At 44.7% G+C, this 27,822-nt stretch overlaps 1 protein-coding gene and 1 long non-coding RNA gene across 10 annotated transcripts in view; one reads left to right on the top strand and one right to left on the bottom strand.

Moving 5' to 3' along the window:
* Positions 1–27,822, top strand: part of KMT2C (lysine methyltransferase 2C) — a 573,154-nt gene that overhangs the window by 201,102 nt on the left and 344,230 nt on the right. The gene's annotated exons all lie outside the window — the stretch shown is intronic.
* The window catches only part of LOC134927430 (uncharacterized), a 38,401-nt gene continuing 21,730 nt past the window's right edge, over positions 11,152–27,822 (bottom strand). Inside the window, exons 2-3 of the long non-coding RNA XR_010177638.1 lie at positions 20,099–20,241; positions 11,152–11,611 (exon numbers count right to left, since the gene is read on the bottom strand). This is a non-coding gene — a long non-coding RNA (uncharacterized LOC134927430). The remainder of the gene's footprint in view (positions 11,612–20,098; positions 20,242–27,822) is intronic.

The following is a 27,822-nucleotide window of genomic DNA, read 5'->3' as shown; positions in this document are numbered from 1 at the left end:
CCCGGAATGAATACTGCTGACAGTGCTATCCCATGATTTTCCGCCCAGCGAAGAATCCTTGCAGCTTCTGTCATTGCCCTTCTGCTTCTTGTGCCACCCTGTCTGTTTACGTGGGTGACTGCCGTGATGTTGTCCGACTGGATCAACACCGGCTATCCTTGAAGCAAAGGTCTTGCTAAGCTTAGAGCATTGTAAATGTCCCTTAGCTTCAGGATATTTATGTGAAGTGATGTCTCCAGGCTTGACCATAAGTCCTGGATATTCCTTTCCTGTGTGACTGCTCCCCAGCCTCGCAGGCTGGCATCCGTGGTTACCAGGACCCAGTCCTGAATGCCGAATCTGCGGCCCTCTAGAAGATGAGCACTCTGCAACCACCACAGGAGGGACACCCTTGTCCTTGGTGACAGGGTTATCCGCTGATGCATCTGAAGATGCGACCCGGACCATTTGTCCAGCAGGTCCCACTGGAAAGTTCTTGCGTGGAATCTGCCGAATGGGATTGCTTCGTAGGAAGCCCCCATTTTACCCAGAACCCTTGTGCATTGATGCACTGAGACTTGGCTCGGTTTGAGGAGGTTCCTGACTAGCTCGGATAACTCCCTGGCTTTCTCCTCCGGGAGAAACACCTTTTTCTGGACTGTGTCCAGGATCATCCCTAGGAACAGAAGACACGTCGACGGAACCAGCTGCGATTTTGGAATATTGAGAATCCAATCGTGCTGCCGCAACACTATCTGAGATAGTGCTACACCGACCTCCAACTGTTCCCTGGATCTTACCCTTATCAGGGAATCGTCCAAGTAAGGGATAACTAAAATTCCCTTCCTTCGAAGGAACATTATCATTTCGGCCATTACCTTGGTAAAGACCCGGGGTGCCGTGGACCATCCCTACGGCAGCGTCTGAACTGATAGTGACAGTTCTGTACCATAAACCCTGAGGTACCCTTGGTGAGAAGGGTAAATTTTGACATGAAGGTAAGCATCCTTGATGTCCCGAGACATCATGTAGTCCCCTTCTTCCAGGTTCGCAATCACTGCTCTGAGTGACTCAATCTTGAATTTGAACCTCTGTATGTAAGTGTTCAAAGATTTTAGATTTTAGAATCGGTCTCACCGAGCCGTCTGGCTTCGGTACCACAATAGTGTGGAATAATACCCCGTTCCCTGTTGCAGGAGGGGTACCTTGATTATCACCTGCTGGGAATACAGCTTGTGAATGGCTTCCAAAACTGCCTCCCTGTCAGAGGGAGACGTCGGTAAAGTCGACTTTTGGAAACGGCGAGGGGGAGACGTCTCGAATTCCAATATGTACCCCTGAGATATTACCTGAAGGATCCAGGGGTCTACTTGCGAGTGAGCCCACTGCGCACTGAAATTCATTGAGAATGGGCCCCCACCGTGCCTGAGCTTGTAAAGCCCTAGCGTCATACTGAGGGCTTGGCAGAGGCTGGAAAGGGTTTCTGTTCCTGGGAACTGGCTGATCTCTGCAGCCTTTTTCCTCTCCCTCTGTCACGAGCAGAAAAGAGGAACCTTTTGTCCGCTTGCCAACAAAGGACTGCGCCTGATAATACGGCGTCTTATTTTGAGAGGCGACCTGGGGTACAAACGTGGATTTCCCAGCTGTTGCCGTGGCCACCAGGTCTAAAAGAACGACCCCAAATGTCCCCTTTCAAAGGCAATACTTCCAAATGATGTTTGGAATCCGCATCACCTGACCATTTTACTGGTAGAATTGGACAACGCACTTATACTTGATGCCAGTCGGCAATTATTCCGCTGTGCATCATGCATATATAGAAATGCATCTTTTAAATGCTCTATAGGCAATAATATACTATCCTTATCTAGGATATCAATATTTCCAGTCAGGGAATCCGACCATGCCAACCCAGCACTGCACCTCCAGGCTGAGGCGATAGCTGGTCGCAGTATAACACCAGTATGTGTGTAAATACCTTTTTTTGGATACCCTCCTGCTTTCTATCAGCAGGATCCTTAAGGGCGGCCATCTCATGATAGGGTAGAGCCCTTGTTCTTACAAGCGTGTGAGCGCCTTATCCCCCCAAGGGGGTGTTTCCCAATGCATCCTAACCTCTGGCGGGAAAGGGTATGCAGCCAATACTTTTTAAGAAATTATTAATTGTTATCGGGGGGAAACCCACGCATCATCACACATTTTATTTCTCAGATTCAGGAAAACTACAGGTAGTTTTTCCCTCACCGAACATAATACCCCTTTTTTGGTGGTACTCATATTATCAGAAATGTATAAAACATTTTCCATTGTCTCAATCATGTAACGTGTGGCCCTACTGGAAATCACGGTTGTCTCTTCACCGTCGACACAGGAGTCAGTATCCGTGTCGGCGTCTGTATCTGCCATCTGCCTGACGGCCTATGAGACGTCTGGACAGGCACAAGCTGAGTAGCCGGCTGTCTCATGTCAACCACTGTTTTTTTTATATAGAGCTGACACTATCACGTAATTTTCAACAGTACATCCACTCAGGTGTCGACCCCCTAGGGGGTGACATCACTGTTACAGACACTCTGCTCCGCCTCCACATCATTTTCCTCCTCATACATGTCGACACACACGTACCGACACCCAGCACACACACAGGGAATGCTCTGATAGAGGACAGGACCCACTTAGCCCTTTGGGGAGACAGAGGGAGAGTTTGCCAGCACACACCAGAGCGCTATATATGTATAGGGACAACCTTACAATAAGTGTCTATCCCTTATAGCTGCTTATATCTGTTATTTTGCCAAATAAGTGCCCCCCTCTCTTTTTTACCCTGTTTCTGTAGTTGCAGGATGCAGGGGAGATTCTGGGAGCCTTCCTACCAGCGGAGCTGTGTGGGAAAAATGGCGCTGTGTGCTGAGGAGATAGGCCCCGCCCCCTTCACGGCGGGCTCTTCTCCCGCTTTTTACTGGAAAACTGGCAGGGGTTAAATACATCCATATAGCCCAGGAGCTATATGTGATGTATTTTTCGCCAACTAAGGTAAATTCATTGCTTCCCAGGACGCCCCCCCCAGCGTCCTGCACCCTCAGTGACCAGAGTGTGAAGTGTGCTGAGAGCAATGGCGCACAGCTGCAGTGCTGTGCGCTACCTTATGAAGACAGGAAAGTCTTCTGCCGCCGATTTATGGACCTCTTCTTGCTTCAGCATCTGTAAGGGGGCCGGCGGCGCGGCTCCGGGACCCATCCATGGCTGGGCCTGTGATCGTCCCTCTGGAGCTAATGTCCAGTAGCCTAAGAAACCCAATCCACTCTGCACGCAGGTGAGTTCGTTTCTCTCCCCTAAGTCCCTCGATGCAGTGAGCCTGTTGCCAGCAGTACTCACTGAAAATAAAAAACCTATTTAAACTTTTACTCTAAGCAGCTCAGGAGAGCCACCTAGATTGCACCCTTCTCGTTCGGGCACAAAATCTAACTGAGGCTTGGAGGAGGGTCATAGGGGGAGTAGCCAGTGCACACCAGCTAGTCCTAAAGCTTTTACTTTGTGCCCAGTCTCCTGCGGAGCCGCTATTCCCCATGGTCCTTTCGGAGTCCCCAGCATCCACTAGGACGTTAGAGAAAACTCTGGTATGTCTGTTTATGAAGATTCCTTTGTAACTTATCTTGCAGTACAGTGATGATATATTGTATCTCACTGTAGTAAGTGGTAGCCATACATCAGTTGGAGATAAGGGCCCTACGCACTCAGTGACTGGCTGTCGAGCTGTCCGAAGGGGGTGGGGGGGGGAGGGGATTTCTTAATTCCCCCCCCCCATCACCCGGCTCCATAGCCCTGCATGCTAATATGGACAAGATTGTCCATATTGAACTGCAGGTATGAACGAGCCGGCACCAACGATGAACGAGCGCAGGGCCGCTCATCGTTCATCGTTGGTGCCTACACGCTTAAAGATATGAATGATATCTCGTTCATTAACGAAAAGTCAGCCCTACAGCTACTGGGTGTTTAAATTGAGCAACAATTGAATTGCTCCGTTTTGTGCCCCCTAGTGGTAACTGCGGGCTAAAATATTTGAAGCGACCCCTATATGTGAAAATGCCATTAATTGTGTATATACATACGGGCCCTGATTCAGAGTCCCACACAATATTGATGATCCAGTAGGTGAGAAATGTATTATTTTGCTATTGTGCGCGAGTGAAAAAAAACCAAAACTTGCACGGCGCATGTGTTACTGTGTCCGCATATGTGCTGCTGCGATTGTCTCGGAAAACTGCTTGGTGTTCTAGGTGGGGAGTTGTTACGTGGCTAAAATGACGTACAGAGATGGTCCATGTCATGGGAGTGCCGCGGTGTGTGTCACTGATGCTCAAGCATACTCTTTTTGGAAGCTATGCTCTGACAGAAAATTAGCACATACCATTGGCCTAGTGCAAGTTTTGATGGGACAAGGTTGTATTACAGCGTCTGCAGACTGTCAAGGTGGGCGTCTTAAACTGGGCATACACTATACAAATGTCTGGCAGATAATCTGCCAGATCTGCCTGGTTGGAATGAAAATCTGGTAATGGTGAGAGCAAATGACAATCAACCACATGCTCCCAAATACTGGAAAATGGACAAAAAACTGTTCAGACAAACCTGGTTAAATCCGTGATTTAACTGAAGTTCTCATGGGACCTCTGTCTCTTGCCGTTACATTGATCATCGAATGATAGGCACACAGGAGCTACATGAAATGCCAGCGGCAGCATACAGGGTGCCCCTGTGTTGTACTTTTGTTACTTTACTAATACTCTGAATAAGATGCATGTTTTGTGATATATTTTGTCAGGATATCATGGTGCGGCTAACCAGCAAAGTATGCTGTACACCAAGGGGTATATTCAATTAGAGTTGGAAACTAATCTTGTTGGAAGGAAAGATGTCTTTCAATCCAGCCTCATTTTTTCTGACAAGTCGGGAAATACCCCAGTAGCGACTGATGGCGGTGCATGTGCAGCAGTACAGCGGTAGCGACTGATGGCGGCGCATGCACAGCAGTACACTGGGGTATTTTTTTCAAAAAATAAATAAATACCCCAATGATGCTGCGGAGGGCATTCGCAGGGAGAGCTTTCTTGCAAGCTCTGTCCCTGCATGCCATAATTGATACATCCATGCAATGTTCTCAATTATCGCATTGCAAGTTTTGCCGATATTTTCACAGCACATCTATGGATGCGGATGGTGATAAATGGGCCCCCAGATTGGTTACTGTGAGCGTCCTCACTTCCCGATCTTCTAGTGAACATTGTAACGTTAATCCCGTCAATGGAGTTGATCCAGTCCGTAAAGGAGCTCTGCTCTGCCTCTGGTCATCCACCTGTTAATAAAACCTCAGGGGGCAACATGATGACACAGGGATCAGAAATAAGAGATCTGTGTCAAGATGTGTGCTGGCAGCTGTTCCAGCCCCTTCACCGCAGGGTGTGATGAGGTGTTTGAAATCACCAAGAATGCGCCCCCCCCCCCCCCCTCCCCCTCTATGTATTTTTATTCACTCGATCTATATCAGCGGCTTTGCATTGTATGTCTGCAGCAGGTTGCTGCACGGGGACTGGTTGCGGAGGGACTTTGGTTTTGTTCTGCTGAAAGCAGATACAGCTTTGAAATCCGATTGTTAGATGCCATTGGTTGTTTCCAGTGGTTTAAACCTTTCTAATATTCATTTGGATGAATAACCTGTATTTTGCAGAATTGCCTCCAATTAGCATGTTTACTATTCCGCTGGCGTTGTCAAATATATCAACTGTATTCTGCAAAATCAAGTGGAAATGAGGTTGGAGTAGAATACGGCACCAGTTGAGCAGCAGGATAATCAGGATTAATAGGTGGTTCTTTTGATGTCTCTGTCTCAAAAAAACGAAACAGCCCACACAAACTGCGTTTCTGGTGCAAGGAGCCGCCAGTCATGGCAATGTTTTCCGCAAAGTGGGGCCCCTGGGATACCGCCACGTCCAGCCCTGAGAGTATGCTGCTGCTGTGAGCCAGGTGCGGGGCCCTTGTTCTGTCAGAGCCCGGGATTCTAGTCCCGACAGTCCCCCTCCTGATGGAGGCCTTGAGTGTACATCTTTACAGTGTTGTTACACAAGGACACAGCAACTAGTCAGTGGCTAAATTCCTCCCTTAGTGGAAGAATAACCTGTTGAGGATGCATATTTCTTTCTATTATCTATATATTCCCTAACACAAACTGTTAGCAGTAAATTTCTGATTAAAGTTCTAAACCAGCCAGAATAATTAGTTCAGTTTTTTTTATATATATATATATATATATATATATATATATATATATATATATATATATGCATTTGAGGATTTACATACCAATAAGAGAATACATTTTACAGTTACACTTCTTTAATACTCTGAAAATAAATGTGTGTCTGTGTGATAAAAATGAATGGTAGATGCTAGAATCAAGTGGCCTAAAAGACCTATGACATCAGGGGGAGGAGCTAGACCAGCGGGATAGTTCTTCTACTATCCACGCCACCAACTACTATCTTTAGTAACCCGGTGGCGAGCAGACATTTCGGATACCCTGTTCGAACATGGCTCCTCCCCCTGGAGTTTCTCTAATTAATTGTATTGTACATTCTGAAGTCAAATTCTGGTATTTGTATACTAACTTCTGTACCATGTGTTTTACTGGCAGCACACACAAACGTACTGCACTGTGCTGCCTTATGTAAATACTAATTTTCTCGAGAAGATTAGGTAAATGGTGCTGTGTTTTGTACAGCGGAGTCAAAAGCAGAACAGCAGAGAGTTGAATTGCTCTTGCTTTAGCTGTATGATCCAGTTATTACTGCAGGGGGAGGCTGCAGGACCCTGTGGTGTGTTTCATCTCCCGGCAGCAGCTGTAGCTGTGCTCCAGTAATAGTGCTGATCTCCACACCAACACAAACAACACTTCCCAATTTCTGCGCGGGTTTAACACTTTCACTGCAGTCCAGGCTGCTGCTTTTGTGTATCAGTACAACACCTGCAATCGCATGCCATTTTCAGGGAACAGCTCTGTATTATTCAGCGGGTGACTGGCTATGTGATCCCCTCCAAATAAATGCTGCAGACTGCCACACTGAGATCAGTATTGGGGGTGCATGAAGGGCAGTGCTGTGTCCATGAACGTGATCAAAGAGTAGTTCGAAAATATGTTGATTGTTTTACTTCATATAAACTCTGATCAGTGTGTGTGTGCATATGTATTTATGTATGTGTGCATATATACACACACACACACACACACACGCACACGCACACGCACACGCACACACACACACACCCCTCCCCCCCCCCCCCCCTATTAACATGTTAACTTTGGAATTCAACTCCCAGATAAGGTATATTGCTGGAATGACATTTTTACCTCAAGTACTTAACTTGATTCGGTGTGCAGATAAGTCTACTATCAATGCCGGGTTGTTCTGGTGATTGCTTATCCACTACTATGACAAGTTGATCACTGGCAATCCCCCCCCCCTCCCCCAGCGACTGTGTGAGGGTCTGCCCTCTGTTGTTTTCCCACTTCCTTTCTGATCATGACCCCGGCTTGCTGCCAGCTCTGGCAGCCAATCAGATGTGTGCAGCACAAGACAGGCTCAGTGCTGGCTCTTGGCCCCTGGCCACACCAGCGCTGCGAGAGATTACATCAGCAGCACACAGGGACACTAGAGTTGTTCCAAGATAAATCAATTTGGCTCTTTTCTGAGAGGCTCCAGGAAGTTCTTGTGATGAGAGCAGCCACATAAAGTGCTCATCCCGAAAGGTGCCAGGGACTCGGCTTACTCTCCAGCCAAAACCATGGTGAGCAGCATCTGAAAGCTGCTGAAATGACTCCGCGTACTGCAGGGCTTTTAAAATGAATAAAACGGATACTACCCCTTAATAGTATTTTTAAAATAAAATATTCACAACAGCAGCATTCATTTTACATTAATAAATGTGTGTGTGTGTATATATATATATATATATATATATATATATATATATATATATATATATTGTAATAAAGCTGTCTGGTCCCATGCATTCACGCACAGATATATACGTGTCATATATCAAATTAATCCGCACCATCTCCTGATGTGCCCTAGTTGCATTGCATTGTGACAGACACATTTTCGGCAATTTTTTTTACTGCAATTCATTTTTGGACATCTGTGGATTGTTTTCTTTGCATGTGTGGATTGCAAGAATTGTTGCTGATATTTGGTGAAAATTTAATTGCAATAGCCCCATTACAAATATATTTACAGAGCAAAAACTTTATAAGTTCAATACTTATTTTACCTGCTGTGTGTGTGTGTGTGTGTGTATATATATATATATATATATATATATACACACACACGCATACACACACACACACACTTATTCATTCTGGCATCGAGATGTGTATACTAGGCATAAATGCCTCATTAAAAGAAAAAAGAGATTGTGCTGGTTAAATAGTTTACGACACAGTTCAGAAACGTCACCTGTGTATTTGTTAGGCATAGGTTATGTAGACATTATAATATTGACATTTAGATTTTCACTGTTTCCTGTAATTCTGTCCTTAATCCCAACTGCAACCCTACCGTTTACCCTAACCCATATAGCAATGCTGACATTGTGATAGTGTAGACTTTACTTAGTTGCAGTGAACGGTATTTCCTGACACAGTGCTGTTAGTGCACACAGTAGCACCGCAACTAGTCGCGGGGCTCACACCCTCAGGGTTTGGTGACTGTGTGATCAGAAGTTGATAGTCACATGTTTACTGTGGGGCACATCAAATCACACACACACACACACACACACACACACACACACACACACACACACACACACACACACACACACACACACACACACGTCTGAACACTAGTAGCTATGCTTACATTATTACTTTGATAAAACAAGCCATTAGAAACAAAGATATGTACTTAAGTAAGGAGGAAAAAACGGACAGCGCTGAGTTCCAAGGAATATATGAGACGATGAGAGCCGACATTCAAAATTAGTACATATTTATTAGTGTTATAAATCAGATAAAAATAAAGTATGAAGATAAAAACTGCAGATAGCCTAAAAACAAATATTATAAATCGCCTCTGTATACTCCGTGTCTGGACATAAAATGAGCATAAGTTCGTATCATTAATGAATGAAGAAATTGTCCATAATTGATATGACCGGTATGTGCCTTGCAAATAGCCGGCAAATAAGGATGTGAAGGCAGTCCCGGATGGTGGCTAACTAAGTATGAACACAGAGCCGCTGGCGTAGTGTTTATTTCAAACCACCTGGTTCAAGGTGATTATTTTACCTCTCCTGTGGGCTGGCGATGGGCCGAGCGTCCTCGGCCTGATGTCCTGCGATGCCCACTTGCGCTATGCAGCGTGATGGAGGTTCAAATGATATCCCAGGTGTAAAGGATAATGCCAGCGTTGTGTTGTAGTGCCGCGGTCAGCGGTGGTGGGAGGCTTGGAGGCACTCGTACCGGAGCAAGGCAGACGGAGTATCAGTGGTAACACCGGAGTAGAGGTGAGCTGGAGGCGGCCATCACGCTGCATAGCGCAAGTGGGCATCGCAGGACATCAGGCCGAGGACGCTCGGCCCATCGCCAGCCCACAGGAGAGGTAAAATAATCACCTTGAACCAGGTGGTTTGAAATAAACACTACGCCAGCGGCTCTGTGTTCATACTTAGTTAGCCACCATCCGGGACTGCCTTCACATCCTTATTTGCCGGCTATTTGCAAGGCACATACCGGTCATATCAATTATGGACAATCTCTTCATTCATTAATGATACGAACTTATGCTCATTTTATGTCCAGACACGGAGTATACAGAGGTGATTTATAATATTTGTTTTTAGGCTATCTGCAGTTTTTATCTTCATACTTTATTTTTATCTGATCTATAACACTAATAAATATGTACTAATTTTGAATGTCGGCTCTCATCGTCTCATATATTCCCTGGAACTCAGCGCTGTCCGTTTTTTCCTCCTTGCTTTTCTTCAATTATCACTATCACACATAGTGTTTACGGATGCGCAGTCTTCCAGGAGAACTGTATACTCACTATTTATATTATTTGTGAATCCATACAAACTAAAAATTGTGGGGCGCTTTTTAACAGTGAGTTGTTGTTTCTTATCTATGTACTTAAGTGTTGCATATGAATGTCAGACACTAACATTAACTGTGTTTTACATTTGGTTTTGTTTGGTCAGCAACAATAGAGAGCCTCTCTAGTTCTTGAAAGAATGAAAACTAGAGCGAGTGTTCAGAGACTTTGGGGATAGTTTTATAAAATATTCTTATATTACTGTCAGGACACCATGACCTAACATCACTGGGGTATCCACAAGTACAGACATGCAACTTTGTTCTTGGTAATAGCACATTATCTTCTGTAGTTGTTTCTTGATGCTAGGTGTGATTCAGGCGGAGGGTGTTTGGTGAGAACAGAGGGCTGGAGTCCGTGTTTGAGTTGACCAGTGTGCGCTCTTGCAGAAAAAGTAGAGGATTGATAAAGCACCTGGTTGATTCTATGTATGTGTCTAGGGCAGAGGTTCTCAAACGAGGTCCTCAAGACACCCCAATGGTCTAGGTTTTAGGTATATCCATGGCTCAGCACAGATGATGAAATCAGATTGACTGAGGTGCTAATTAAGTCACCTGTGGCCAAGCATGGATAAACTTAAAGCCTGGTCCTCTGGTCTAGGGAATGAAAGGAATCTGCCAAGCATTGGTTCCAACATTTAGTTTTAATTTCTGAAATAAATGTATTGTAATGCTATGGATTAATTGGTCACAACTGTTTCTATTTCTTATATTGCCAACGAGTGTCTTAGCAAATGGACCGCCCTGTAAAAATAAAGCCAACAACCAGAAATTGTTGCAAAAGAATACTTCCGAATGCAATATAATTAACTTGTTTATGTGGCAATTTAAGTGTTTTTGTGTTGTCTTTTTGCTACAAGCTGACAGCTGCATTATCAGTCATCACCCTTAATGTATGGTACCGTAGCTTGTTCATTTATAAACTGAATCCAACCATTGATCTACATTATATTATGTGTTGCAGAATGCTTTATTTTTTCTTTTTATTTTGACTTGAGTTGGAATATCGTAGGATGACTATGGAACACGTCTCTACAAGGGTTCATATAATTGGCTTTCCAGGTGTTCATTCATGTTATAATACATTCTTCATAAATTAGTTTTTTTCAGCAGAGACATATTGATCTAAATCCGCTTTTATAAGTGTTTGTTACTTCTGTTTCCTCCTTTAACATTCCTGATAGATTTTAAGTAGCCATGATAATGAGCTGGTGATTTTGCTGTACATCCCACCATGAACCAGGGAATTAAAGGTGTCAGGGGAGAGGACATTTCTGGCTAATTTGTGTACATGGTCCAATACGTACCACATCTGCTGCTAACTAAGCAATTGGGAAATTCTAATGATGTTTTTCAGCTTGTGGGAAATTGTGGAATGAAGAAAAGAAATAAGTAATTCCCTCCTGAGCCTGTTCTTATAGCAAGGTGTGAGGAACGGGTCTTCATTGAATGGTACTGTAGTCTGGTATTTTGTATCTATAAGATGACATGGAATGGCTTACATTAGAATTTATTTCAATTGAATGTTTCCACTCTTCTGTTTACCAACATGTGGCATTAGAAAGACAGTGTGTGTGGTCTGTTTTTAGTATTTAATTTGCAGATTATTAAAATATAGGTTGAGTGTCCCATATCCAAATGATCCGAAATACGGAATATTCCGAAATACGGACTTTTTTGAGTGAGATAGTGGAACCTTTGTTTTCTGATGGGTCAATGTACACAAACTTTGTTTAATACACAGTTATGAAAAATGTTATATTAACTGACCTTCAGGCTGTGTGTATAAGGTGTATATGAAACATAAATGAATTGTGTGAATGTACACACACTTTGTTTAATACACAGTTATTAAAAATATTGGATAAAATAACCTTCAGGCTGTGTGTATAAGGTGTATATGAAACATAAATGCATTCTGTGCTTTAGACTTGGGTCCCATCGCTATGATATCTCATTATGGTATGCAATTATTCCAAAATATGGAAAAATCCAATATCTAAAATACTTCTGATCCCAAACATTTTGGATAAGGGATACTCAACCTGTATATAGCAAGTCACGTTTGAATACCATTGTAACTTTGAGTGGCATTGGTTTACTTGTACACACTAGAAGAGAGATCAATGGATCTGCAGATATATCTGTAGCTGGATCGGGCAGTATGTTGGTCCCCGTGTGTGCAGCAGGGCCAATTTAGTATGTCTGTGAACGACTGCGTTCACAGATAAATCGCTGGTACACACTGGTAGATGGGCCAGCCATATATATATATAATAGTGTTCACTCTAGGTGTCTTTCACAGGGCGCTGCGCCCTGCCCCTTTTTTAGACCCCTGAATCCCGCCCTGCCCGTTTTTTTGCGCCCTCCCGCCCCGCACTTTGCTGCCCGCTGGACCCCGCCACGCCGCCAAACACACTAAGCACACTGCACTGCATTTTTATTATCACTGTCTCCGTGCATGTGTCGAGACGGAGACCTCCGCGGCCCGCCCCTCCCCTCCCCGTCCGCCTTGTCCCGCCCTGTCATTAGCTGTCAGCGTCCTCTATAGGTCTGCTCAGGGTCTGGTGAGACAGGAGGGCTGGGTTTGCCTCTCCCGCCGAGGCAAACCCAGCCCACCTGTGTGGATGAATGTTTAAAAGGAGACGCCAGGGAGGATCGCCCGGCCGCCATCTTTAATACCGCTCCGCAAGTGGGGCTGGGTGATCAGCGCTCCCCCTCTGTGATGTAAGTACTCAGTACGACAGTAGTGTACATGCTAGAACCCCCCCCCCCCTCCCTCCAATGAGAATACACAGATGACAATTAGCAGTAAGGAAGCAGAGAGCTGCCGCCCTATTAGAGAAATATTCCTGGCATTAGGTCACTCAGTGTAAACACCCCCCACGCCAGGTTCTCCCAGCGTTCCATAAAGCAATGGGGGGGACGCCATGCGCTCACGTCTCAGTAATCAGGATTCTAGCTGCCGGATTTCTCCCGTGCCTGAAGCACAGTAATAGCAGGTGGGAGACCTTACATCCCAGGCAGGCCTGGGACAGGACCAGCAGCTCCTCCCATTCTCACGCCGATCACTGGGGGTCCTTCCCATTGTTCTGCTGTACGGTGGGGGATGAACGGCTCAGGGCTCATAGCGAGGCTTTCTGTGTGGCTCAGACTCGCTTGTAATGCAAATACACAGCAGCAGACTCCTGTTACAGGAGACAGAGACCCCATTACATAAGAGATCACATACATGCTGGGCTACAGCTCTATTGCGTGTGATCACTTATCAATAGCAACCTGCCTTCCACCAGATCCCCTGACCAAGCAAGGCCAGATCTTACTGAGCGTATGCAGCCAGAGGAAATTGCTGTGACACCCCAAGACATGGCTTCCCAGTAACACGCGCCAATGAGACAGGGGGTGTATGGCCGTCCGTCTGCTCGGAGGATGTCTCAGTCCCAGGGGAGACCCCGCCACGCACATGCAGTGTTCCCTCACACCCTGGTCTGTATGTACCCTTCCCTCACACCCCGGTCTGTATGTATCCTCCCCTCACACCCCGGTCTGCATGTACCCTTCCCTCACACCCCGGTCTGTATGTAACCCCCCCCCCTCACACAAGGTCTATGTATCCCCCAGACCCTGGTCTTTGGGGGATACATAGTCGACCTTGTGTGAGGGGGGGGGGGGGGGGGGGGGGGGTTACATACAGACCGGGGTGTGAGGGAAGGGTACATACAGACCGGGGTGTGAGGGGAGGGTACATACAGACCGGGGTGTGAGGGAAGGGTACATACAGACCGGGGTGTGAGGGGGGTACATAATATGCAAATAAGAATACATTATATATATAAATATATATATATATATATATATATATATATATATATATATATATATATATATATATATATATATATATATAGTCTTCTTATATAGCTGAAATACCTTGCTTTTTATATAACAAATCTGTGCAGCCACATTTAAGGTGTGAGTAGACTGTCACAAGTGGTTTTTATATTTTATAAGTTCAAGTTGTATGTTGAAGAGATTTAGGGCTCAAAATAGAATAAATATATATTTGAAAAAGCTACCATTGCATGACCCACTGCACTCTGTTGGACTATTGGTCCTATTGTGTGGAGTTTGTATATTCTTCCTGTGCTTTTCACATTTTTTATTTTTTTCACATTTTTCAAGATTAACTATCCACGCGAACTATAACTTATAGTTATATATGCTTAGACTAAGCATTACAGTATGGACATAATCGTGCCCTCCCGAATGAAAAATGTGCCCTCCCGAATGAAAAATGTGCCCTCCCGAATGAAAAATGTGCCCTCCCGAATGAAAAATGTGCCCTCCCTGTGATCAGCACCCTGCCCTAAAAAATTCCTAGAGTGAACACTATATAATATATATATATATATATATATATATATATATCTCGGTCGGCCAATAGAACGGCTGATATATCTTCCAGTGTGTACCCAGAATTTCATTAATACTACTGATAGGTGAAATGAATAACCTTGATTATCTTGTTTAAAATGGCAACTGTCAAGGTGTGGGATTATATTTGGCAGCAAATGAACAGTTTGTTTTTGAAGTTGATGCGTTGGAAGCAGGAAAAATGGTCAAGTGTAGGGCCCCTACAGACTGGGCGACCGCCGATAAGGCAAACGGGCGACCCGGTGACAAGGGGGAGTGAAGTTTCTTCACTCCCCCCGGCGCCATAGCAATGCATGCCAATATGGACAATCTCGTCCATATTGGCCTGCATGCATAAGCGACGGGGCACCAGCGATGAACGAGCGTGGGGCCACACATCGTTCATCATTGGTGCCTACACACTGCACGATATGAACGGATTCCCGTTCATTAATGAGTGAGAACGTTCATATCGTGCAGTGTTATCTGCCAGTATGTAGGGCCCTTAAGGATCTGAGCAACTTTGACAAGGTCCAAATTGTTTTGAATACACAAATGGCTTAGAGAATCTCCAAAACAGCTTTTTTTTTTTTTTTTTTTTTTTTTTTTTTGGGGGGGGGGGAGGTGTTTTGGTATGCAATAGTTACCACCTACCAGAAGTGGTCCAAGGAAGTTGACAGGGTCGTGGGTGCCCAAGGCTCATTGATGTGTGTGCGTGGGAAGCAAAGACTATCCTATCTAGTCCGGTAGCACAGAATAGCTACTGTAACACACATTTCTGAAACGGTTAATGCTGGGTATAGTAGAGAGGTCTCATAACACACAGTACATTGCAGCTTGCCATGCATAGGGTTGTGTAGCTGCAGACAGATCAGTGTGCACATGCCGACACCTACCCGCTGCAACAGTGCATACAATGGGCACTTGAGCGTTAGAACTTCTGGTGCAATGAAAGAAGGTTTCGGGTTATTCCACACCAACTCAACACAATATTCAGACTGACCATTTCATATTGTGATGAAATTCGGGATAATAAATGATGCCATGGGAGTAAAGAAAACCCCCAAATCTTAGGCTGATATGTTCAACGGTTTTGAAGTCTGCTGTGTCTCTCCCTCCCAGCACCCATTCTCCAAGCTGCTGTTCCTTCCTGCTCCCAGCACACATTCTCCCAGTCTGATACCTCTCTGTAATTAAGCACTTCGCTTTTTCAAATGTGACACAAATGGTCCAGGGACAAGCTAGGTTTGGGTGGGCTTCTTATCTTCATTTGAAGAACGTTTCCATTCTGGACTTTGGGAGTAATATAGAGTTGATCGTAGATGTGTTACATTTAGCACATCTACGATCATTTACTCTGACATGCGAGGGGACGCCCAGCACAGGGCTAGTCTGGCCCGCATTTCAGGCGCCCCCGCCCCCCCCCCCCAACTGAACAAGTACAAAGCATCAGACAGCGGTGATGCTTTTGTACTTAATAAGTACCTGCTCATCTCCTGCGCACTGGCATGGAGCTACTTGTTGCATTCCGGGTCACAGCGGCTGCATGTGACATTACGCAGCCCCGCACCCGCACTACCTGGGCACGCCTGCGTTGACCGGACCGTGCCCTCAAAATGGTGGCCAAACGCCGCTGGCCCGCCCCCTCCCACACGCGAACACCTCTGCCTGTCAGTCGGGCAGAGGCGATCGCTGGGCTGAGATGCCAATCACATCTCTGGCATGCACATGCGCACTGCGGTGCATGCGCAGTTCATACCCGATTGCCTCGCGATCAGGTCTGAATTAGCCTCTTTGTTACAATTCTTTTACATCATTGGGACTTCTGGTGTGTCTCTCATCTACCTGTTGAAGAGACTGTATTAGGATGCTCTATGGCAGGCCTGGCCAACCTGTGGCTCTCCAGCTGTTGTGAAACTACACATCCCAGCATGCTGTGCCACAGTTTTAGCATTCCCTAATTGCAAAACTGTGCCAGAGCTTGCTGGGATCTGTAGTTTTACAACAGCTGGAGAGCCACAGGTTGGCCAGGCCTGCTCTATGGGAAGAAGGCAATGTGGCGGAGGTAGTATGATATTCTGGGCAATGCACTGCTGGGATATCTTGAGTATTGGCATTTATGTTAATGTTACTTTGATACATGCTACCTACCTTAGCATTGTGGCAGACCAAGTACACCCCTTCATGGCAATGATATTCCCAGATGGCAGTGGCCTCTTTCAGCATGATAATGCGACCTACCACACTGCTAAAATTGTTAAGGAATGGTTTGAGGGACATAAAACAGTTTAAGGTGTTGACTTGGCCTCCAAATTCAACAGATTTAATCTGGTCGAGCATTTTTGGGATGTGCTGGAAAAACAAGTACGAGACATGGAGGCCTCGCTTTGCAACTTACAGGACTTAAAGGATCTGCTGCTAACACCTTGGTGCCACATAATACAGGCCACCTTCAGAGGTCTTGTAAAGTCCATGCCTCAATGGGTCAGAGCTGTTTCGGCATGATTGAACCTACACAGTATTAAGCAGGTGGTTTTAATGTTATAGCCGATGGGTGTATAGATTACGTTTTGTGAACCGGTTTAGAATCTGTCATAGTGAGTAGTTGTGTATTTCTCCAGGTTGTACCTAAGGGGTCTCTCAGGCCACTGCACTTCTACCAAATCTATTATTTCTAAAGGCAGGGCTACTTTAAATTTGGACAATTTCATTATGAGAAAGGAGGAATTCATGAAATGGGATTTTAAGTAAGCGCTAAATAAATCTTATTTATTTATTAACAGTTTCTTATATAGCGCAGCATATTCCGTTGCGCTTTACAATTAGAACAACAGTAATAGAACAAAACTGGGTAAAAACAGACAGACATAGAGGTAGGAAGGCCCTGCTCGCAAGCTTACAATCTATAGGGAAATAGGCATAGATACACAAGGATAGATGCTACCTATTGCATAATGGTCCACCAGATTGCTAGGTTCTTAATGGGTTGTATGATGATACCCCACAAAGTTATCCAAGTGTCAGGAGGGTGTGAGACTAAAGAAAGACAAGATATGTGATGTTATGAATACTCTACAGAGGATGTAATTAGATAGGGAAGCACTGAAGGTTATGTGGGTGGGTCTGGAATTTGATAGGCTTGTCTGAAGAGGTAAGTTTTCAGGGAACATTTAAAGGTTCGGAGACTAGAGGCGAGTCTTACTGTGCGTGGGAGGGCATTCAACAGAGTGGGTGAAGCCCGGATGAAGTCCTGTAATTTTGAGTGTGAACAAGTAATGCGTGTGGATGAGAGACGTAGATCTTGTGCAGAGCGGAGAGGTCGGGTAGGGAGATATTTTGAGATGAGTGAAGAGATGTATGTTGGTGCAGTTTGGTTAATAGCCTTGTATGTGAGTAAAAGTATTTTATATTTAATACGGTAGAATACCGGTAACCAATGGAGGGACTGACAGAGCGGATCTGCAGACGATGAACGTCTGGCAAGGAAGATTAGCCTCGCAGCTGCATTCAAAATGGATTGTAGCGGTGAGAGCCTATGTTTGGGAAGACCGGTCAGGAGACTATTATAATAATCAATGCGGGAGATAATGAGAGCATGGATTAGAGTTTTTGCTGTGTCTTGTGTAAGATAAGGGCGTATTTTGGATATGTTTCTTAGATGTATGTAACATGATCTTGAGACAGATTGAATGTGGGTAACAAAGGACAGTTCAGAGTCAAGAATGACACCTAGGCAGCGAGCTTGTGGGGTAGGGGTGATTGCAGAGTTCTCAACAGTGATAGAGATATCAGGTTGGAAACTACTATTGGCCGGTGGAAATATAATTAATTCTGTTTTGGAAATATTAAGTTTGAGGTGGCGAGATGTCATCCAAGATGAAATGGCAGAAAGGCATTCAGTGACACGGCCCAATACAGATGGTGACAAATCAGGGGAGGATAGGTAGATTTGAGTATCATCCGCATACAGATGGTACTGAAATCCGAAAGAGTTGATTAGTTTGCCAAGAGATGTGGTATAGATAGAGAAAAGCAGAGGACCTAGGACTGAGCCTTGCGGTACTCCAACTGAGAGAGGTAGCGAAGGAGAGGTGGAATCAGAGAAACGAACACTGAAGGAGCGATTAGATAGGTAGGATGAGAACCAAGAAAGGGCTGTGTCCTGAATACCTAGGGATTGTAGTGTTTGTATGAGAAGAGAGTGGTCAACAGTGTCAAAAGCAGCAGAGAGATCAAGGAGAATAAGTAGAGAGTAATGTCCTTTAGATTTAGCAGTGACCAAATCATTCACTACCTTAGTCAGTGCTGTCTCTGTGGAGTGTTGGGCACGAAATCCTGACTGAAGTGGGTCCAGTAGGCTGTGTGAGTTAAGAAAGTGTGTGAGGCGAGTGTAGGCAAGTCTCTCCAGTAGCTTGGAGGGGCATGGGAGCTGAGAGATGGGACGGTAGTTAGAGAGAGAGTTCGGGTCAGAGTTTTGTTTTTTCAGAATGGGAGTAATCACTGCATGCTTGTATAGAGAAGGAAAGATACCAGTAGACAGGGAGAGATTACAGATTTTCGTTAAGGTTGGGATGAGCACAGTAGACAGAGCTTTACTAATTTGTGAGGGTATAGAGTCAAGGGGAGAGGTATTAGAGTAGGCAGATGAAAAGAGTGCAGATACTTCATCTTCATTTGTAGGATCAAAGGAAGAGAAGGTGTTAGAGGGTTCAGGCAGGGAATTGAGCAGGTCACTTGCTGTGGAAGAGCATACCATTTCATTTCGGATCTTGTCCTTGAAATAGGAAGCAAGATCTTGCGCACTGACAGTGGCTGGTGGGTTAGGTGAGGGAGGGACAAGAAGTGATTTAAATGTATTAAAAAGTCACTTGGGGTTAGAGGCTTGAGCAGAGATGAGAGATTGAAAATATGTTTGTTTGGCAGTGTCCAGAGTATTACGATAAGAGTGGTAGGTGGTCTTATATGTGAGAAAGTCACTTGAACTACGAGATTTACGCCACTGGCGTTCAACTTTACGTGAGAGTTTTTGTAAGTGTCTAGTGTATTTAGAGTGCCACGGTTGACATCTAAGTCTACGTGGAGTGTGATGGGTAGCTGGAGCCACTTCATCAAGTGCTGTTACTAGAGTTTGGTTAAGGTGTGACACAGCAGTCTCTGGAGAGGTGAATGTAGAAATTGGTGAGAGCAGTGGTTGCAGAGAGGTAGATAGTTGTTGAAAATTAATAGCGTTAATATTTCTGCGGGTAAGAGGTGTCCTTGTAGACTTTAGGGACATGGAGTTTGAAGTAATGGAGGAGAGCATGCATGTGATAAGGTTGTGATCTGAGAGAGGGAAAGGAGTGTTAGTGAGTTCAGAAACAGAGCATAGTCTGGTGAATACAAGATCAAGGCAGTGGCCCTCCTGATGAGTAGGGGAGTCAGTCCATTGGGAGAGGCCAAGAGAGGAGGTTAGAGAGAGTAGTTTATAGGCATGGGGAGATTGTGGACTGTCAATAGAGAGATTGAAATCACCCATTCTTGCACTGTTAGCTAGGAGTCAAACACCCTTACGTTACTCTGTCACTGGCTGCAGAGCTCCTCCATGCGGAATATCTAACGGAGCATGGTGAGTCTTCCTTTGCACACCTGACACTTCCCGTTTTGGTGGAAGTAACAGAGGCTTCCTTATGGTGTTACAGTCTGAACAGTCTTCCCTGCAAGAAAATGCACCAATTAAATTTTGTATATAAAACAAAGTAGCCTATTATTCTTGGGGCCAATTGATTTATGTAATTCTTTTGGGGACTGTGTTGCCTTGTGATGTGTGCTGTGCATGATGTGTAATCTTGTCCTAGCTCCAGTGAAGCAAGTGATGTCCCAGGCTGGGCTGGTGACAGTGACAAACCACATCTGACAGTTTGATAAAGTTTAGAAGAATGCTGAAATACTAGGCAAAGTCTTCATAAATGCTGACCACCCCTTATAACGTCTAAATACATTTTACTTAGCATAGCTGTTCTCTATTTTTGTTGCTTTTCCTGCAAAGTTGGTTACCACGCTATAACCACGCTACTATTCCAAACCAGGATTAAAATGTGCATTTATCATCTAACTTTTTATTTTTACCTGTCTTGTATAATTTTGCTATTATTCTCTATAATGTGTTTCATCTAGTGTTCATAAACGGTTATTGGCTTATTCAGTCCTTAATTTGATGTGTTTTTCTTTAAAATGACAAAAAGATTATAATAATGATTGTATTTATATAGTGCTTTAATCCAAAAGTATTTGAGGAAGAAGGAAGATAGTAGCAATAGAAAATTAATTGTGTGCTGCACTCAGAAGCCATAGGGATCCATTATGACTGTCAGTTGTGATTACAATACAGTTTTAAATGTACTCATTGTATGGTGAACTCATGTAACCCGACTGCAGCATCACTGTAAAAATAGCTATTTTTCTTAATATTAAAATAAAAATAAAAATAAAAAAATAATATTAAGATGGAAATTAGCTTTTTCTAAACAATGCAAGTGCAGCAATTGTAACACTAGTCCCAAGGATTAATGAGTTGAGTTATACAAATTGATTCTTTATTAATTCATGTATTTATTTTTTAATACATCGTAAAAATGTATAAATTGTTAAAAATACAGAATTTTGTTCCATCTCTGTTTTGCACTGAAAACTGAGAGAAAAATTTTGTTGAGTTCTTTTCCTTTTCATATCCCTTGTGTGACAGTAAGACAGTGATTGCAGTTTACTTTGTTCTTCGCCAAGACCACATGGGTGTCGCCAGGGCCGGATTAAGGGCCACATGGGTCTGGGGCTGAAGATATTTAAGGGACTATTGTGATTATCGGGGAGGTGTGATAAGTGCTTTGTGGGCGAGGACAGAGCCCATATGGGCATGTACACCCTACAATATAATCTCCAATGACTCCCAAATTATGTAAAAATATGCAAATTGTATAATTTTGTCAGAAAAATATAATCTTAATAGTTATTTATGGCCAACTATGTGGCCAGCTGATAGCTGGTCGTCATCATGCTGCCATGATGAAGGGCCTATTTTTATGTGGAGAGCTGGAGCTCTATCTGCCCCAATGTTAATCTGGCCCTGGGTGTTGCACACATCCTTACTGTTGGGCAGTACCCCAAGATGTTACACTGTGATAATACATAGCATATTATTTATACTGTCAAGCGCTATATAAGAAGATGAAAGGGTTTGGTTTCTGGGGGATAGGAAAGCAAATCATGGCACTGCACTTAATGCAGCTCAGACTCCTATTATGATAGAAACTACTTCATAATTTGGGTCAGTTCTTAAAAGTGAATTTGACTGGATCCTATTAAAACGTGCTTGGTGAGGATTGGCAATCTGCATGGCTGAAATATGGCTCTGAGTTGTGTATGAGCAGGTTGGTTGCTACTAACCTCATTAAGTGAATAAGGGGGTTAAAACCTATATTTTACAGTAATATTTTGTGAATCTTGGGCACAAGGGGGGAAGATGTAAGCTCCCATAGTAATGGGACATATTAACCCAAGTGTCTAGGACTGGGACAACCAACAGGCACATTTATTAAGTACTATGTGTAATATAACACCAAGCTACATGAGTTCATAGTACTGTTCAAGGTTTGATTATCACATCACTTATACCCCTTTCACTTTGCCAATGCCGGATCCCACCCAGGAATTGGAAACTGGTCCTTTCCGGGTGGGAACCGGCATTGGACCCTACACGCTGCCATCCCGACCCGGATTGCTATCTGGGGGCGGGGATTGTGGTGTCATCGGGGGCGTGTGCGGAGGCAGCGCTGAAGATGAGCTCCTCTCCGCGTCGCCTCTCACTATGTAGGGAATGGGTCCCGGGTTGCATACCCGGCAACCCATTCACACTGCCACTGACCTGGTATTCAACCCGGGAATAAACCTTCTTATAACCCAGGTTGAATTACCGGGTCAGGCGACACGGGATTTCTGAAGGGACCCTTTCACACTGCACAGTGACCCGTGTCGACCAAGCAATATACCAGGCCGATACCGTGTTATTTGTGCGATGTGAAAGGGTATAAGATGGTCACCACCTTGAAGAGAACATTCTCGTGCTCTTTGTCATCCCCACCATAGTGCGGTGCAGCACATCAACCAGGATGGCTGCTATCTCCCTCTAGATGCTTTGAGTTCCAGAACCGTGTGGAGTTTCCACACGTACAGCCTTTCCTTCAGTAACCCGACAGGAAGTAATTAAATCTGGTGATCTGGACGTCCAGTGTATATCACCAAATCTGGTAATGAGGCGCCTGGGGAATTGTCGATCAATTAAGGGTCAATGTCCTGGAAAGGAGACCAACATTAACTCTCAAAGTGAGACTTACAATACATTTTAAAGATGGGCAAAGTGCCCTCGCTCTTGTAAATTAAAAATCAAATGTGTACCATCATTATGCGATGTGATTGCGGTGAATACTACAGTAGCTGGCATTTAATTTTTTTTTTTTCTTTTGTATAATCGACTTTTTTATTAAAGATTTCAAAAACAAACAATAAAGAAGAACACAGACAAATTCAAATTTAGAAACATTGATACCACTAAAATATATAGTCACAGATCTGAATGTAAAAAAAATGCTTAGAGCAAGAGTAGCAGGCCAGCAGAGAAATAAAGAGCCTTCAAAAGTAGCAGCAGCAAAGTGGGCTGGCAGGTAGAGCATAACATCTAAGGAGCTGGGGATACTGAAATACAATATCGTAGGGAGGCTATGATGTGCCTGTTGTGAGCTGCACTGTACATCACTAATAAATTGTGTTCTTATATACTAAGAAGTATAAAAACTAAAAGAACCAGGGGAAGGTAGCCATTAGGAATTGAGTAAAGAAACATGGAAAAGTAGGAAGGAAGAAAAGGAGAGAAGGGGACAAGAGGAAGTAAGAGGTACCACTTACTGAGGTATACAGACAGAGCTATAGGGATATCAACTACTATCCAAGTGAGTGGTTAAGTAGGCCTGGGAGGCCTTGTATTCCAACCAAGGGAGCCAAGTAGAATCAAATTCGCCAGACTTGCCTATCGATGAGAGAAATAAGTCTTCCATTCTCATAAAATAGTCAAGTTTAGCGAACCATGCACGACGTGTAGGGGGGAGGCGGGACCTCCACATGGCCGGGATTACAGCACGTGCTGCATTGCTGAGATGACGCAGTAATGAGTGTTTGTGTTGGGACACTGGAATATTAGAGTGGTTAATAAGCCAAAATGCAGGGTCTGAGGGAATCTGAGTTTTAAGAATGTCCTGAGAAACGAGCACAACCTCCCGCCAAAACGGTTGGATCATGGAGCAAGTCCACCAAATGTGCAAGAGGGAGCCAGTTGTGGAGGAACAACGCCAGCAGTGGGCTGGCGAGGAGGGATACATAGCATGGAGGAGGGAGGGGTGTCTATACCACCTTGTCACAACTTTGTATTGTCTCCCCCGGACCTGGACACAGACCGAGCTCAAGTGAGTTTTTAAGAAAATTCTTTCCCAATCTCTAGATGATAAGGAGATGCCTAAGTCTCTTTCCCAGGCCACAGCAAAGGGCGGGGTATCGACAGGTCGGGAATGGCAAACAATTTTATATAGCGTGGAAATAGTGTGGGTCGGGTCTAGAGTTGCAACGCAAAGCTTCTCAAACAGGGTCAACTCCCTGGCGGCGCTGTGAAGTCTAGTATTAGTTGTCAAGAAGTGCCTTATCTGTAGAAACTTCCAAAAGTCCTGTTGAGGGATGTCCCACCTCGCCCTCAAGTCCGTGAACTGTTTGACTCCAGTCGCCGACACCATCTGGCCGACCCTGAACACTCCTGCAACAGCCCATTGAGAAAAGTGGGTGGGGTTAAGACCCGGTGGAAACTCAGGGTTGGCCAGAAAAGATGTCAAGGGGCCAAACTTGGATGAGATGTAGGGAAGATCCCGTAGTGTTTTCCAGGCGGCTAGCGTGGGAGCAATAGTGGGATGGGGGAAGAGTAACTTTGGGAGGGAGGGGAGCCAAGGGAATATTTCCGGAAATTGCTGCACGTACAGGCCCTCCAGTGCCACCCATTGTTTGAGCTCGCGACTTCTCGTCCAATCTATAATTCTGCTTAGAAGAGTGGCATGGTAATAATGTTTTATATCGGGAAGTTTGAGGCCGCCGTTTTTTATTGATTTAGTCAAGTGGGAGCGTTTAAGTCTAGGTCTCCTCCGTTGCCAGACAAACTGTTGGATCAATCGCGAAATGGATCGGAACCAGGACTCTGGGATGCGTACCGGGAGGGCCTGCATTACATACAATAGTTTAGGAAGGGTGTTCATCTTAACTATATTTATCCTCCCAAACCAAGATAGATATCTCATATTCCATCTAGAATAATCATTCCGGATTGTTTGCAATAGAGGCAAATAATTTAACAGGAACAGCTGGGACTCACTAGCAGACAGCTTTATACCGAGGTATGTTATGTGAGAAGATTGCCATGAGAAGGGGAAAGAACGTTTAAGGGCTACTACGGACTCTTCAGGGGTGGAAATATTAAGAGCGCTAGATTTAGAGTAATTAATTTTGAAGTTGGAAAGTTGTCCATAGAGGTCAAGCTCGTCCATCAGGTGTGGTAAGGAGTCGGTGGGATGGGATACTATGGCTAAAAGGTCATCGGCAAACAGTGCCAATTTGTACTCTCCTTCTCCCACAACAAAACCCTTAATGTCCTGATTAGCTCGTATGGCTCTAGCTAGCGCTTCAATACAGAGCACAAAGATCAATGGAGACAGTGGGCAGCCTTGCCTAGTGCCATTGCTTATGGTGAATGGGTCAGATAGGGTGCCATTTACGCGTACCTTTGCAGTCGGAGAGTCGTAGAGGGCTAGTATCCAAGCAAGTGCGTTGGGACCTAAGCCAATGTGCTCTAAAATTGAGGTCATAAATTTCCAATTGACCCTATCAAATGCCTTTTCGGCATCAGTAGAGAGTAGGATTGTGGGAGTAGAACTGTGGGAAGCTAAGTGGATAAGATTAAGGATTTTAGTTGTATTGTCTTTAGCTTCTCGGCCCAAAACAAAACCAACCTGGTCGTTGTGAACTAAGAGAGGTATCAACGTCCTCAATCTATTGGCCAGGATCTTCGCATAGATCTTAAGATCCACATTCAGGAGGGAGATGGGCCTATAACTGGAGCAAATCGAAGGGTCTTTGCCCTGTTTCGGTATCACTGAAACATGGGCCTCCAGAGAGTCACGGGAAAAATGAGCGCCAGAGGAAATGGAGTTAAATGCTCTAAGAAGTAGGGGAATCAATCTATCCTTAAACACCTTATAGTATGCAATAGTGAAGCCGTCAGGGCCAGGGCTTTTCCCGGATGGCATAGAGGAAATTGCGTGATCCAGTTCTTGGGCAGTGAAAGGGGCTTCCAGCAAGCTAAGTTCCGAGGGCGGGAGAACGGGATACTCTATGGACCGCAGATAGTCTCTTATTTTTTGGAGTGACAGGCAGGGGTCTCCATCCGGGGGGGCACTTTCTAAGTTGTAAAGCAAGGCGTAGAACCGTGCAAAGCACGCGCTAATCTCAGGTGATTTAAATTTGGGGACTCCCTTGGCATCCTTCACAGAGCCAATAAACGAAGCCGAGTGTTGGGTACGTATAGCCTGAGCTAGGACTCGGCCAGGTTTATTACCCCACTGATAGTATTTCTGGTTACATTTACGGATGGAGAGAATTATATTATCCGACAGGAGTTTATTCAACTGTGAGCGGGCTTCCGCCAATTCCACTAGGGTCCTATCTGACAATGATGCCTTGTGAAAGGTCTCGAGGGCATGAATCCTAGTTAGAAGACCTGAGATCAGAGACTGCCTCTGCTTCTTCTTATAAGTGCCTAGTTGGATCCGCTTGCCCCGGAGAACACACTTATGTGCCTCCCACACAGTTAGGTGAGAGACATCGCCTGTGTCATTCGTGGCAATATAATCGTCTATAGCCTTATCCAAGGCTTCTTTACAAAGTGTGTCGTAGAGCAGGGACTCATTGAGTCTCCAGGTCCATTGTTTGCGGGGCCCGTGAGGGAGATCTAGAGTCAACGTCACCGGAGCGTGGTCTGACCAGGTGATAGAGCCGATAGTGGCGTCTATGAGAAGCGGGAGGTGTCTATGGCTAAGGAACAAGTAATCTATGTGGGAATAAACCCGATGGGGGTGTGAATAGAAGGAATAGTCACGACCCGAGGGGTTGAGGGTTCTCCAGGAGTCAGCTAGTTGTTGTGTATGAAGTAACCGTTTGATATGGCGGTATTTAGATGCAACAAATCTAGGGGTTTGGGATGATGTGTCAGTACTGGGGTCCAAAGTCCAATTGAAGTCCCCACCCAAAACAGTAATGCCTTGGAACAGAGAGTCCAATCTCGAGAGATGGGAATTGAAAAAAGACAATTGGGCCTGGTTTGGGGCATACATCACTGCAAAAGTAAACAGTTGTTCAAAGAGTTTACAAGTCAAGAGGAGGAGTCTACCCGGAACCACCCTATGTGTGGATACGTCAGAAATGCGTAAATCCTTGGAGAAAATAATAGCCACTCCCTTGGACTTGCTACCTAGGGTATTGCTGTAATATGCCGTGGGGAAATAGCGACTGGTAAGAGAGGGGTTACGAATTCCAACTTTAAAATGCTTTTTCAGATCTCAGTAAACGTAAAAGGCTAGATCTCTTCTCCGGCGTGTTAAGACCACGCGCGTTAAGGGACAGCACTTTAATCCTCCCAGGGACACTCATGGTGGAGTGAAATAGAGCGGATTTCTATAAACCTGAAAGTGGAAGAATAGAAAGGGAAGGAAGAGGAGTAGGCGTGGAAAAAGAGACAAGGAGAAAAAAACAAAAATACAATAACAATGTAATAACATCAGAAAAAGACCCGCTGGGGAGAGACTGAATTGTAGTACTTTCAGCCTCCCTACCGGCAGTAAGCCAAGGGCGGGTTCAGTGGGGGAACGGGAGTGAACCGCGCCAGGAGCCATGGTGAAAAAATACGCCCAAAACTGGCACAAAATAAATAAATTTAAAAAAACTAGCATTAAGAGGACTGGACGGCGGGCGACAGGGGCAGCAGTATGATCCACAGCCCCCGCCACCAACCGGCCAGCCCAAACAGACAGATTGGTTAGTTAGTAATAACATCCCTCAACAATCAGAGATTTAACGAGAAGCGTATGCGAGAACTCTTGTAGAGGAAGGAGTACCCTCCACCACTGTTGTATTAATAAGAGACTCTTGAAAGAGGCAAA

Source organism: Pseudophryne corroboree, chromosome 5, assembly GCF_028390025.1.
Source record: "Pseudophryne corroboree isolate aPseCor3 chromosome 5, aPseCor3.hap2, whole genome shotgun sequence".
NCBI lineage: Eukaryota > Metazoa > Chordata > Amphibia > Anura > Myobatrachidae > Pseudophryne > Pseudophryne corroboree.
This window is presented reverse-complemented; position numbering and strand designations above follow the sequence as displayed.